Raw genomic sequence first — 12,371 nt, 5'->3', positions numbered from 1 at the left:
CCTCAGATCGCTTACTCTTGCTTCACGAGGATCACCGTTCCCTCAAATAGACTTCGTCCCTCTGAGGGGCAGAGACCACGACGGGCACGTCTCTGTCCCCCATGGGGCCCCGATGCAGTGTGGCGCTCACTGGCATCTCTGGGGGTCAGGGGGGTGCTGATCGCACTCCAGACTGGGTCCCCCGTCTTTGCTTCCTCCGTCTCCCCCCAGCGCCTAGTATGGGAGCTGGGTCCCAGGGGGTGGCCAGGACGGGGAATGTTGGCAGAAGGCTCTGGGCTCTGCTCAGTCTTGCTGGGTTCATGGCACTGCCTACGAGGCTCCCCCGAGGGCCAGATAGTTTTCTGGTTCTCATTTCCTTCAAGAGCGTGACTTTAAAACCTAAGCATTTGGACAAAATTTGGTAAAGACACTCCCCTCCACACCCTCCACACATGTACGTACACACACACACACACACACACACACACACACACAGAGCTCACTGAGTCTCCACGCAGAATCCCCTTTATGACCCCAAGTCCTGCCAGGGCGTCTTAAACAAGAGCCAGCCCTCTGCTCCTCCCTGTCCTGGGAAGCTCGTCTCTTTTCTCCCAGGCCACTCCTGCCGCCCCTGCAGCCTCTTTCTGCTCTAACTAGGTCAGCTTTGCTTCGGCTTTGCCTCTGCTCTTATCTCCCCGTCTCTCTGATCTGTCTCTCTGATCTCCCGGTCTGTCTGCGGTGTCCGGGGCTTCCTCCCTTCAAGCTAGAAGAAGTTTGTCATCCAGCCCCAGGGAACTGAGTTTGCAGATCCCATTGCTTGATGGAAACGTGATCAAAGTGGGTGCGGGGGGGCGCCTGGGTGGCTCAGTCGGTTGAGCGTCCGGCTTCAGCTCAGGTCACGATCTCGCGGTCCGTGAGTTCGAGCCCCGCGTCGGGCTCTGTGCTGATGGCTCAGAGCCTGGAGCCTGTTTCGGATTCTTTGACTCCCTCTCTCTCTGCCCCTCCCCTGTTCATGCTCTGTCTCTGTCTCAAAAATAAACGTTAAAAAAAATTTAAAAAAAAAAAAAAAACAAAAAAACAAAGTGGGTGCGGGGACCGGCCAACGCTTCCCACCTGCAGGAGGCCCCCAACTTGAGCCTTTTTGAAAGATCCCCCGGTAGAGAAGGGAAAATAGCTCTTAAAAAAAAAAAAAAAAGAATCACCAAATCCTAGATTCTGAGAGCCACATAGAGAGGAGAGATCCATGCAAGGTATCTCTGGAGCTCCAGAGAACAATCTAAAAATAAGATCCTTTTTTTTCTTCCTTTGATCCTTCTGAGCCAAACATCATTCTGAAGGGTAACAGCATCCAAGAATCTCTTGGTTGCAGACATCCTTAGAAGGTTCTTGAAGAATTAGGAGTGGGGGGGGGGCTGGTGCATCCCTTAGACTTATCTAATTAACTTTTGGGTGATGGGCTCATTTGTCTCCATTATATAACTCTTTTCTTTTTCTTTTTTTTTTTTTTACTTGATTTTTTTGGTTCTATGAAAGGAGCGGAAAGAGTGCATTTTGAGCTTTTTCTACCCCCCACCCCAGTCCCTGGTAATACCCTGGGCCTCTCTTTCAGCTCCTGCGTCAGGCTCTTAGGGGTCCCCGAAGCGGTGCCTGGATCAGACCAGCCAAACCAGGCAATGAACCCACAGCGTTCGGTTTAGACTAATCCTGAAGGGGTGATCTACCTTTGTCTTACTCACCTGTGTGTCCTCGGTGTCCAGCATGCTGATCTGGAACAGAGTAAGTGTTCCACCCCACTCTGCTGTGCTCACTGGTCTCCAGTCCATGATAAACAAAACCCCTTACTCCCAGAGACAGTCTCTGCACAAACGTTCCCTTCTCCTGGGTGATACCCGACTCCCCTTCAAAGACGCGGCTTCCCTCATAAACCTCAGCTGGACAGTTCTACATCTCTCACACCCGAGCTCTGTGGAGGGGCGGAGAGGGCACCTTTCTTCTTGCTCGTCATTCCCCGCCTCCCTACAATCTCTTCCATCTCCTCCAAAACCCATCGCCAACATAACCCAGCCCTCATCGTCACTCGTGTTTTAGGGCACAGGCTCTTCATCTGGGGTCCACGGACCTCCAAGGGGCCTATGGATAGAATTCATAGGATCCACGAACTTGGGGTAGGAAAAGAACCACCTCGTTGCCACTAAGCTCTCCCGAAAGCTTAGCAATTTCTTCAGGCACAAGGGTACGTAACGAGCTACAGGAATTTGAGCAGCACGTGTGATTTCACAGTCAATGGAAATCACCGATATGTTGATTTCCTATCGCAGTTGTTGCAAATATCTCAAAATAGCCTTTATACTTACACACCTTCTAAATGATGAGAGTTGTGGACCTGTGTATAGATATTCTAGGAACTAATAAAGAAGGACGTGGATTACTAAGTCACAATTCGAAAACATTTCGGGAACTGTATTTTTAGTATAAGAGTCGTGTTTTAGGCATTTAAAACCGTTATTCTAAGAATGAGTCCCCAGGCCTCACTGGCTAGCTAAGGAGGCCAAAAGCACAAAACAATTCCTTGCCTGGACATTATTACTTGCTCCTTTCAGATAGTGATATGTTCTGTGAAGACAATAAGATAATGGCGATAAAAAGTGACCAGGAGAGGGGCGCCTGGCTGGCTCAGTCAGTTAAGCTTCAGACTTCGGCTCAGGTCATGATCTTAACAGTTTGTGGGTTCGAGCCCCGCGTCGGGCTCTGTGCTGACAGCTCGGAGCCTGGAGCCTGCTTTGGATTCTGTGTCTCCCTCTCTCTCTGCCTCTCCCCTTCTCGTGCTCTGTTTCTGTCTCTCAAAAATGAATAAATGCTAATAAATAAATAAATAAATAAATAAATAAACAAAAGTGACCGGGAAGGCTTCCCTGGCAATGTGACCTTTGAGCAGCACCAATGGAAATAAGAGAGCCATGAAGGATCTGGGAGAAGAGCATTCCAGAGAGGAATAACAAAGGTAATGGTCCAGGGGAGATTTCCAGTAGGTAGAAGGCAAGGGAGCTAGCTGGGAGTGGAAAAAGAACAATGAGCTATTCACAACTGCCCAAAGGTGAAAGCAACCCAATGGCCATCAACGCTGGCTGGCTGAATAAAATGTTGGATCTCCAAACAATGGGATGTTACTGAGTCCCTAAAAGGAAGAACAGACTGATATGCGCTTCCGTAGGGACGAATCTTGAAAACACCCTTCAAGTGAAAGAAACCAGACACAAAAGGACAAACATTGTCGATTCCACTTAGATGTCGTGCCTAGAACAGTCAAAGTCACAGGGAGAGAAAACAGAATAGCAGTTGCCAGGGAATAAGAGGAGAGGGGAAAGGGAGTTATTCTGGGGGGGATAAGAATGTTTTGGAACGAGGCAGACGTGATGGCTGCGCGACACTGGGGATGTATTAAATGGCACTGAATGGTTCACTTTCAAACAGTTATGATTATGAGGGACGACTGGGCGGCTCAGTCGGTCGAGCCTCTGACTTCAGCTTAGGTCAGGTCATGAACTCACAGTTTGTGAGTTTGAGCCCCGCATCGGGCTCTGCGCTGATGGCTCAGAGCCTGCTTGGGATTCTGTTTCTCTTTCTCTCTGCCCTTCCCCCATTTGTGTGCACGCTCGCGCTCTCTCTCTCTCTCTCAAAATAAATAAATAAACTTAAAAAAATTGTTTTTCAGATGACCTTGGGTTTCTTAAACATAGTGTAGAAAACTAATGATTTTACCTCTCAACGAGCACTTTTCAGTGGTCGTCCTCCTTGACACTGTTGACCAGTCCCTTCTTTTTTTTTTTAAATTTTTTTTAACGTTTATTTATTTTTGAGACAGAGAGAGACAGAGCATGAACGGGGGAGGCTCAGAGAGAGAGGGAGACACAGAATCTGAAACAGGCTCCAGGCTCTGAGCTGTCAGCCCAGAGCCCGACGCGGGGCATGAACTCACGGACCGCGAGATCATGACCTGAGCCGAAGGCGGACGCTCAACCGACTGAGCCACCCAGGCACCCCGACCAGTCCCTTCTTAAAAACACTGCCCTCTAGCTTCACTGCTACCAGAATCTCCCGCCTCTATAACTCTTCTCACTTGCCTTAAACCTTGGCCCGTCTGGAAGATTCCATCCTGCGCCATCTTTTGGTGTCCTGCTCTGCATTGCACACGCATTCTCTGTGTGCCGGTCCTCCGTGCAGACGCAGCCAACCGAGCCTCCCCTGCCAGAAACTCACGAGGCCTGGTCACAGACACCGTGCTTGAGCACAACCGTCTCGGACAGCAAAACCAAGGTGGCACAAGGTCAAGTCTACTGGAACAATGCCCAAAGTGATAACAGCTAATTCAGTCTATCATCATCCCTGCAGGCACCTCTTCTTCCCTCTACCCCCGTCCCTAGTCTGCTCTGTCCTCCTTGGACTCATCCCCACCCCCCCCCCCGGCTCTCGTCCTGTAAACAAGCTCCCACTATGCCCTTTGAACCCTACCCCCCCCCCACCACCACTGAGCCATGATAAACACAGTTGCCTACGGCTTTGCCACTCGGGCATGAGGTCCTTGGACCGCAGGCACGGGCATCAGCTGAAGGCTTGCTGGAAATGCAGAGTCAGTCCCCAACCCAGACCTACAGGACCAGAATCTGCATTTTCTCAAGAGCCTCAAGGCCTTGTGTGTGACATTAAAGTGTAAGCAGTGTTGGCCTAGGTCATCTTCCTTTTCAGAGAACTTGCCTGCCTCTTTGCCCTAATGGAAACCTAATTCCGCGCCCCCCCCCCCCCACCCCAGGATGCCGCAACCCTGAGGGCATCTGTACCTGGCGGCCGTCTCTAGCACAGGCAGCTTGTTCTCCCACAGCCTGTGTGCCTTGGGGTCAGAGGGGTGGGCATTCGTGCCGCCCCTCAGTGCCACTCCTGGACTGGGACCCCTCTCTACCTCGGTGTAAAACCCTTTCTCCTTTTGACACGCACACCACCCTCTTCTTAAAAAAGAAAAAAAAAGTCTATTTTAAGAGAGAGAGAGAGCACGAGCAGGGGAGGGGCAGAGAAAGAGGGAGAGAGAGAAAATCGTAAGCAGGCTCTGAGCTGTCAGCACAGAGCCCGACGCAGGGCTCGGACCCACGAACCGTGAGACCGTGACCGGAGCTGAAACCGAGAGCCGGACGCTTAACCGACCGGCCCCCCGCCCCCCAGACACCCTCTTCTGGTGTCACCTGACCCAGAGTCCTTGTCCCCATTCTGGGTGACTGCAATGTGCTTGCGGACAACCCATCAACCTCTAGCCTCTTTATTCCTTGATTGTCTGAACTTCACAACTGTCACCTCCCCCTGCTGCAGCCAACTCCATGCCTTACCATTAGCCAGACCAGCTTCACCCAAGACATCCTGCCTCTGACACCCCGCTCTCTGACCACAGGCTCACATCTTTCCAACCCCCTTGCCCCTCCGATCCTCCTAAACCCGGTCTTTCACCTCATGGAGTCCTCTGGGGCCTTGACCACTGTTATCTCACTGGCTGTCAGCCCCCTGTTGGCCTCATGCCCTTCAGCCCGGGCCGAACCCCATAACTCACGACGTGAACCACTCTTTTTTTTTTTTTTAATTTTTTTTTAACGATTATTTATTTTTGAGACAGAGAGAGACAGAGCATGAACGGGGGAGGGGCAGAGAGAGAGGGAGACACAGAATCCGAAACAGGCTCCAGGCTCTTAGCAGCCAGCACAGAGCCCGACGCGGGGCTCGAACTCACGGACCGCGAGATCATGACCTGAGCTGAAGTCGGACGCTTAACCGACTGAGCCACCGAGGCGCCCCCGTGAACCACTCTTTTAGCAACACCTTCATCTCCGTTGCACTCAGCACGTCGTAGGCTATTGTCTACCCTCGTCGTCGTCGGCATCCTAGCTGACACGTTCGATGGATACGTTTGGTCTTGAAAGGTAAACACTCAGAAGGGTTTTCTTTGTTTTATGTTTCCCATCAATATAGATTTCGTTCACTCGACAAATAGGTACCGAATCCCCACTGTGTGCCAGTTGGCTAACTCGTGCTAGATCCCCCACAACGATTTAGTTGCTCCGTGTTGTGGATTCTTTCTCTCACATCCTCAAAGCTTCTGCTCCTGTTCAAGCCCTCAACATCATCATCATCACCATCATCATCATCATCATCATCTCTCTCTGCCTCAAAAACATCACCCATGGGGCGCCCAGCCGGCTCAGTTGGAGGAGCATGCGACTCTCGATCTCGGGGTCGTGAGTTCGAGGCCCATGTTGGGCGCAGAGAGGACTGCAAAAAATAAACTTTAAAAAACAAAAAAGAAGTCGCCCCTGACCTCTTTGCCTCCCCCTAGACAGTGCCTTATCTCTTTCTCCCAGTCCAGGAAAGCTTTTTAAACGAGCGGTGTACGCCCACTTTATCTGCTTCCCTTTTTTAAACTTCACTCTGTTCTAAATGTATTTTTAACTATGTGACCGATACATGTACTCACTCTCCTCTCCTAGTTTGTTGATTCTCCTTGCCGATCTTTTTTTCTGTGCATTCATACGGGGCGGGGGGGGGGGGGGGGGGGATGTGTTTGCTGTCTTATTGTGAAAGGTGGATTTATACCAATGGCATCACGATCTGTTCTCATTCTGTAACTTCTCTTTTCACTTAATGCCATGTCCCTGTGAGTCTACGCAGACCTACCACATTCTTTTCAACTGCCAAATACAATGCCCTGGGGCGGCGGTACCACGGCTCACTTCGTGGCTCTGTTGGTGGAAATTTAAAGTGTTTAAAAGAGTTTTTTATTCCCCTATCCAGCGCTGCAGTGAATACACTTGTCATGAAGTGTGCAGTCGTTTCTCTAGGCCGTATACCTAAAAGTGGAATTGCTGGAGCATAAGGTTTTCGCATTGAAAATTTTGACAGATCTCACCATATGTGCCCTCTAAAAAAATCTGTATCAATTTACATTCCCGGCAACATAAATGAAATCAGCTGGTGTTAGCAGCCATTGCATTTTTATCTTTTATTTTTTGCAAATCTGATGGATGAAAGATCTATTTCATGGCTTCCTTTTGCCTTCCCTAATCACCGTGACCTTGGGTGAGCATCATTTCATATGTTAATTGGCCATTTACGTTGCCCCTTCTGTCAATTACCTGCGTCTCACTGAATTGTAGAAGCTCTTTTTACAATTAAGAAAGATCCTTTGTGGCATAGGTTGCAATTATCTCCTCCCCGTGTGTAGTCTGTTCTTACTTTTGTTTATAGTATCTTTCAATACAAAGGGTGGTTTTTTAATTTTAATAAGTTTAAATCTGTCGGTCTTCTCTTATATGGTTTTTGGATTGTGTCACAATTAGAAAAGCATTTTCTACCCCTAAAGCTATAAAAATATTCTCCTATATTTTCTCTTATATTTTTAGAATTTGTTTTTAATCCAACTGGAATCTATTTTTGTGGCCAGTGTTTGTGTGGGAGGGTCTCGTTTTATTTTTTCCTAAAGGGTGACCTATTTTCTTTTTTTTTTTTAAAGATTATTTATTTTGAGGGGGGAGGGGGAAAGAGACCGAGCCCTAGCAGGTTCTGCACCTTCAGTACAGAGCCCGTCAAGGGGCTCGAACTCACGAACAGTGAGATCATGACCTGTGCAGAGATCAAGAGTCGGAAGCTTAACTGACTGAGCCACCCAGAAGCCCGGATGGCTATTTTCCCAGCACAATTTCCTGAATAGTCCATCCATTCCCTGCTGACTTACATATGCAAATTCCCATGTAAACAAGAACTTGATTTTGGTGTCACTTTTCTGTTCTATTGCTTTTTTTTTTTAATTTTTTTTTAATGTTTATTTATTTTTGAAACAGAGAGAGACAGAGCATGAACAGGGTAGGGTCAGAGAGAGGGGGAGACACAGAATCTGAAACAGGATCCTGGCTCTCAGCTGTCAGCACAGAGCCCGATGCGGGGCTCGAACTCACGGACCATGAGATCACGACCTGAGCCGAAGTCGGATGCTTAACTGACTGAGCCACCCAGGCGCCCCAGTACTATCGTTTTGCTACTTTTTTTAAAGTTTTATTTATTTATTTTGAGAAAGAGAGAGAGAGCGCACAAGAGAGGTGCAGGGGTGGCGAAGAGAGAGAATCCCAAGCAGGGGATCCAACGCGGGCCTTCAACTCAGGAACCGCGAGACCATGACTCGAGCCGAAATCAAGAGTTGGACACTTAACCGACTGAGCCACCCAGGCGTCCCTCTTTCTGCTATTCTGATGCCTTTATTTGCTTACCTTCCATTCACTCATGGCAATTGAACTTCTACCTACAACCTCCCTGGAATTGTTATTCCTGAATGTACTAGTGACCTTCATGTTGCCAAACCCAGTAGATATTTTTCAGTTCCATTTATTATTCCCTCCCCAGATGCTACATGGTACAACTCTCCCTCGATTCTTCTACCAATAAAAGTCATGATCATAACAATATCTTCTGTTCTTGAGTTACTGTGCCAGGCACTGTTTAAGCATTTTGCACACCAGACCTGTCAACTGTGCCTCCCCACAACCCTCTAGGGTAGGCACTGGTATTATCGTCATCCCCACTTTACAGGTGAGAAAACTGAGCCCTAAAGAATGGAAGTGTCTTGGGGCACCTGGGTGGCTCAGTCGGTTGAGCGTCCGACTTCGGCTCAGGTCATGATCTCACACTCCGTGAGTTCGAGCCCCGCGTCGGGCTCTGTGCTAACAGCTCGGAGTCTGGAGCCTGCTTCGGCTTCTGTGTCTGCCCCTCCCCTGCTCATGCTGTCTCTCTCTGTCTCAAAAATAAATAAAAACATTAAAAAAAAAAACTAAAAGAAAAAAAAAAAAAAAGAATGGAAGTGTCTTGCAGTGTAAGCTCCAGAGAGTTGGTGTTTCTTTTTTGCAATGCAAGTGCTGGAGACATCCACTTCAGAGATGAATGATTATCTCGAAAAAACACGGGTTGCCAGCCACCTAAAGGTAAAGAGCCAGCCACCCCTCCGCGCCCGCCCTCCACCCCCCACCGGGCTCCTTTGTTTCAGAAATCTTGGTTGATTTCCATATGTGACCATTTGGGCCATTTGCTTTTCTCTTCCAGCGCTTTAAATTCACGATCTTATGTTTTAAAGTCACCGATCTAGAGCCAGCCCACCAAAGCCTGGGCCTAAACCCCCCCATCTAGATAAAAGCAGAACCAGGACCTGTGAATAATAAACCTTTTTGGTCCTCAAATTTCCTGATGGTTATTGCTGAAGGCATCTCGTTAGCGTAAGAACCACAGGGGCCGGACCAGCCACAACATTAGGCTGAGAGCAGCACAAAATGTTTGTCCAAGATCTCTGGGCTAGTAAGCGCAAGTTGGGATCTGAACTCAGGTCTGAGAGCAAAGCGTAAGTTCCCAAGCACGCCTCTTTCTAGCCTGGCTCAATCTCCCTCTTGCTCCTACATCTTTTTTTTTTTAATCTATTTATTTTTGAGAGAGAGCATGAGTGGTGGAGGGGTGGGGGGGGGCAGGGGATCCGAAGCGGGCTCTGCGATGACAGCAGTGGGCCCCATGTGGGGCTCGAGCTCACGAACCATGAGATCATGACGTGAGCCAAATGCTCAACGGTCTGAGCCACCCAGGTGCCCTGCTCCTACATCTTTTAAATAGTGGCTTTCCCCAGGATGTGGCCTGAATCACTGCTCTTCGTAGTTGACCATGCACCCTGAGTATGGCATCCTGGTGTTCTGCTTTAATGAGGTTGCACGGACATATCTGTGCCCAAATGGCCCCGTCAGTATGGAGAAAACACCGCTTTTTATTACAAATCCCTGGATCTGGATCCACCCTTACTCCATCCCTGGGCGGATCTTACTCCGCCCCAGCCCACTTTCTGGCAGGCTTTTCATTTCTACTTCTTCGAGTTTGTATTATTTGATTTTCTATTAGTACGTATCATGTTTATAATCAGGAAAAACAATGAGGATATTACAAGTGTAACGGAAATAGATTAGCCTCTAAAGTGCCATGGTCGGTTCGGTCCTCCCAAACCATCATTACCAAGGCTGTTTCCAATGTCAGACATGCTGAATGGGGGCACCAACGGCTCAGTCCGTTAAGCGTCTGACTTTGACTCAGGTCATGATCTCGCAGTTTGTGGTTTTGAGCCCCGCGTCGAGCTCGGTGCTGGCGGTAGGTGGTATGGAGCCCACTCAGGAATCTCTGCCCGGCTTACTCTCTCTGCCCCTCCCCCACTTGCACTCTTTCTCTCCGTCAAAATAATGACTAAACTTAAAAAAAAAAAAAAAGATATGTTGAATGTGTGTTACTGAGACTTGCCAGAAATTTAATAGAAAAGATCCTGAGCAGTCTGCAGCTGAGATGACCCAAAATATCCCCCCCCTTTTCCCCAGGGTCCAATTTATTCTCAACCAAACAAGATTAGCACAATAAGCAAACCTATAAAAAGCAGAGGTGTGTCCGTCTAGAATTTCAAATTTTTTTTTTAACGTTTATTTTTTTTTTGAGACAGAGAAAGACACAGAGCATGAACGGGGGAGGGGCAGAGAGAGAGGGAGACACAGAATCAGAAGCAGGCTCCAGGCTCTGAGCCATCAGCCCAGAGCCCGACGTGGGGCTCGAACTCACGGACCGTGAGATCGTGACCTGAGCTGAAGTCAGACACTTAACCGACTGAGCCACCCAGGCGCCCCTAGAATTTCAAATGGAAACCAAAATTCGGTTCAATCACTAACAAGCTAAATCTATTTGTTCGTTAGACGGAAACGAGTATGACTGTTGGAGCTTCAAGGGAGAAATAGGAGTGGGGCGCCTGGGTGGCTCAGTCGGTTGAGTGTCTGACTTCAGCTCAGGTCAGAATCTCGCAGTTTGTGAGTTCGAGCCCCGCGTCGGGCTCTGTGCTGACAAGCTCAGAGCCTGGAGCCTGTTTCGGATTCCGTGTCTCCCTCTCTCTCTGCCCCTTCCCCCTCGTGCTCTCTCTGTCTCTCAAAAATGAATAAACGTGAAAAAACAAATTTAAAAACAAGGGAGAAATAGGAGAGCTGGGGATCCAGTTCATCCAAGAAGCAAGAGAATCCTCAAAGGACGAGCAGACCCTTCTCAAAGTGATGAACGGCCTTTTCCAAGACAGGTACGTGTGATAACCATGTGACATCTAGTTAAATCCAGATGGTGCCCGACCCCCAGCCCTCCACACACCCCCAGCTCTGAGGCACCCCACCCCTCACTCGCGCACCATTCTGAATAAAGCTGATATGAACATCATAGTCAAATTTGGTAACAACCCCCGCTCAGTCTCTCTGCAGAATGTCTTTTGCTCCCTTTGCTCAGTCAACATCCTAAGGTGTTCGTCTTTAGCCCAGCATTCTGATCCCTGGATGGTCTTACGTGGCTCTGTGGCTGGAACACAGCTCCCTATACCTTGATAACCCGAATCTTTATTTCCAGTGCAGACCCTCTGCTGACCTCTAACCCTGTATGTTCCCTTGCCTCCGCCTCGAGGTCATCAGGTCTCTCGGTCCCCAGACAGCTCAAACTCGACATGTCTAAAACACAGCTGATTGTTTTAGAACCTCGGTCTCATATTAATTCTTTCACTGAACACTGCCACCACTTGTAGACTCTCCAAAGCCAGAAATCTGGGCCTCATTCTAGATTCTTCTTTTGCCTTCACAACCCCACGCCAGGTCTCTGCCGAGTCCTGGTGATTCTACCTACTCAGTATTTACCAAATCTGCCTCTTTTTTTTCCATCTCGGCATCTGTGTCACCTCTGGCCTTGATCTCATTGGTCCAACAGTCTCCTGATTGGTCTTCCTACTCTCCATACCCTTCCGAAGAATCCTCTTCAAAGGTCGGACTATCTCCTTCTACTTCATAAAACTCAATGGCTCCACGTCTGCACATTCTAGAAATTCCTCCATGATCTGACTCCTGTTGACCTCTTCAGGCTCATCTCCCCCTACTTTCCTCGAGCTCAAGCCAAGCACTAGCCCAGGAGCAGACCCAAGTACTGTGGGACCTAAAGCTTACACGATTGGAAAGGCCCTCCAAGAAAGACAAAACAACATTATGACTAAAAATCAGTCACAGGGCCTTGGAAGGGCCTGTGTAAGAGGGGGCCCCGAGGCTTAAGTTTCATTAGCTTCACAGTAAACCTGCCTCTGAGCTAGCCAAACAGAGCAAGTGACAGTTCCTTAGAATGTTCTTCCACACTTTTTTTTTTTAATGTTTTATTTATTTTTGAGACACAGAGAGCATGAGCAGGGGAGGGGCAGAGAGAGAGGGAGACACAGAACGGGAAGCAGGCTCCAGGCTCTGAGCGGTCAGCACAGAGCCCGATGTGGGGCTCGAACTCACAAACCGTGA

The 12,371-nt window shown here is 48.8% G+C and overlaps 1 protein-coding gene across 7 annotated transcripts in view; it reads right to left on the bottom strand.

Annotated features, from left to right (window-relative positions):
• Positions 1–12,371, bottom strand: part of SEPTIN6 (septin 6) — a 67,163-nt gene that overhangs the window by 31,671 nt on the left and 23,121 nt on the right. The window lies entirely within an intron of this gene.

This window comes from Panthera pardus, unplaced genomic scaffold (genome assembly GCF_024362965.1).
Source record: "Panthera pardus isolate Hobbes unplaced genomic scaffold, ASM2436296v1 HiC_scaffold_27, whole genome shotgun sequence".
In the NCBI taxonomy this organism is placed as follows: Eukaryota; Metazoa; Chordata; class Mammalia; order Carnivora; family Felidae; genus Panthera; species Panthera pardus.
This window is presented reverse-complemented; position numbering and strand designations above follow the sequence as displayed.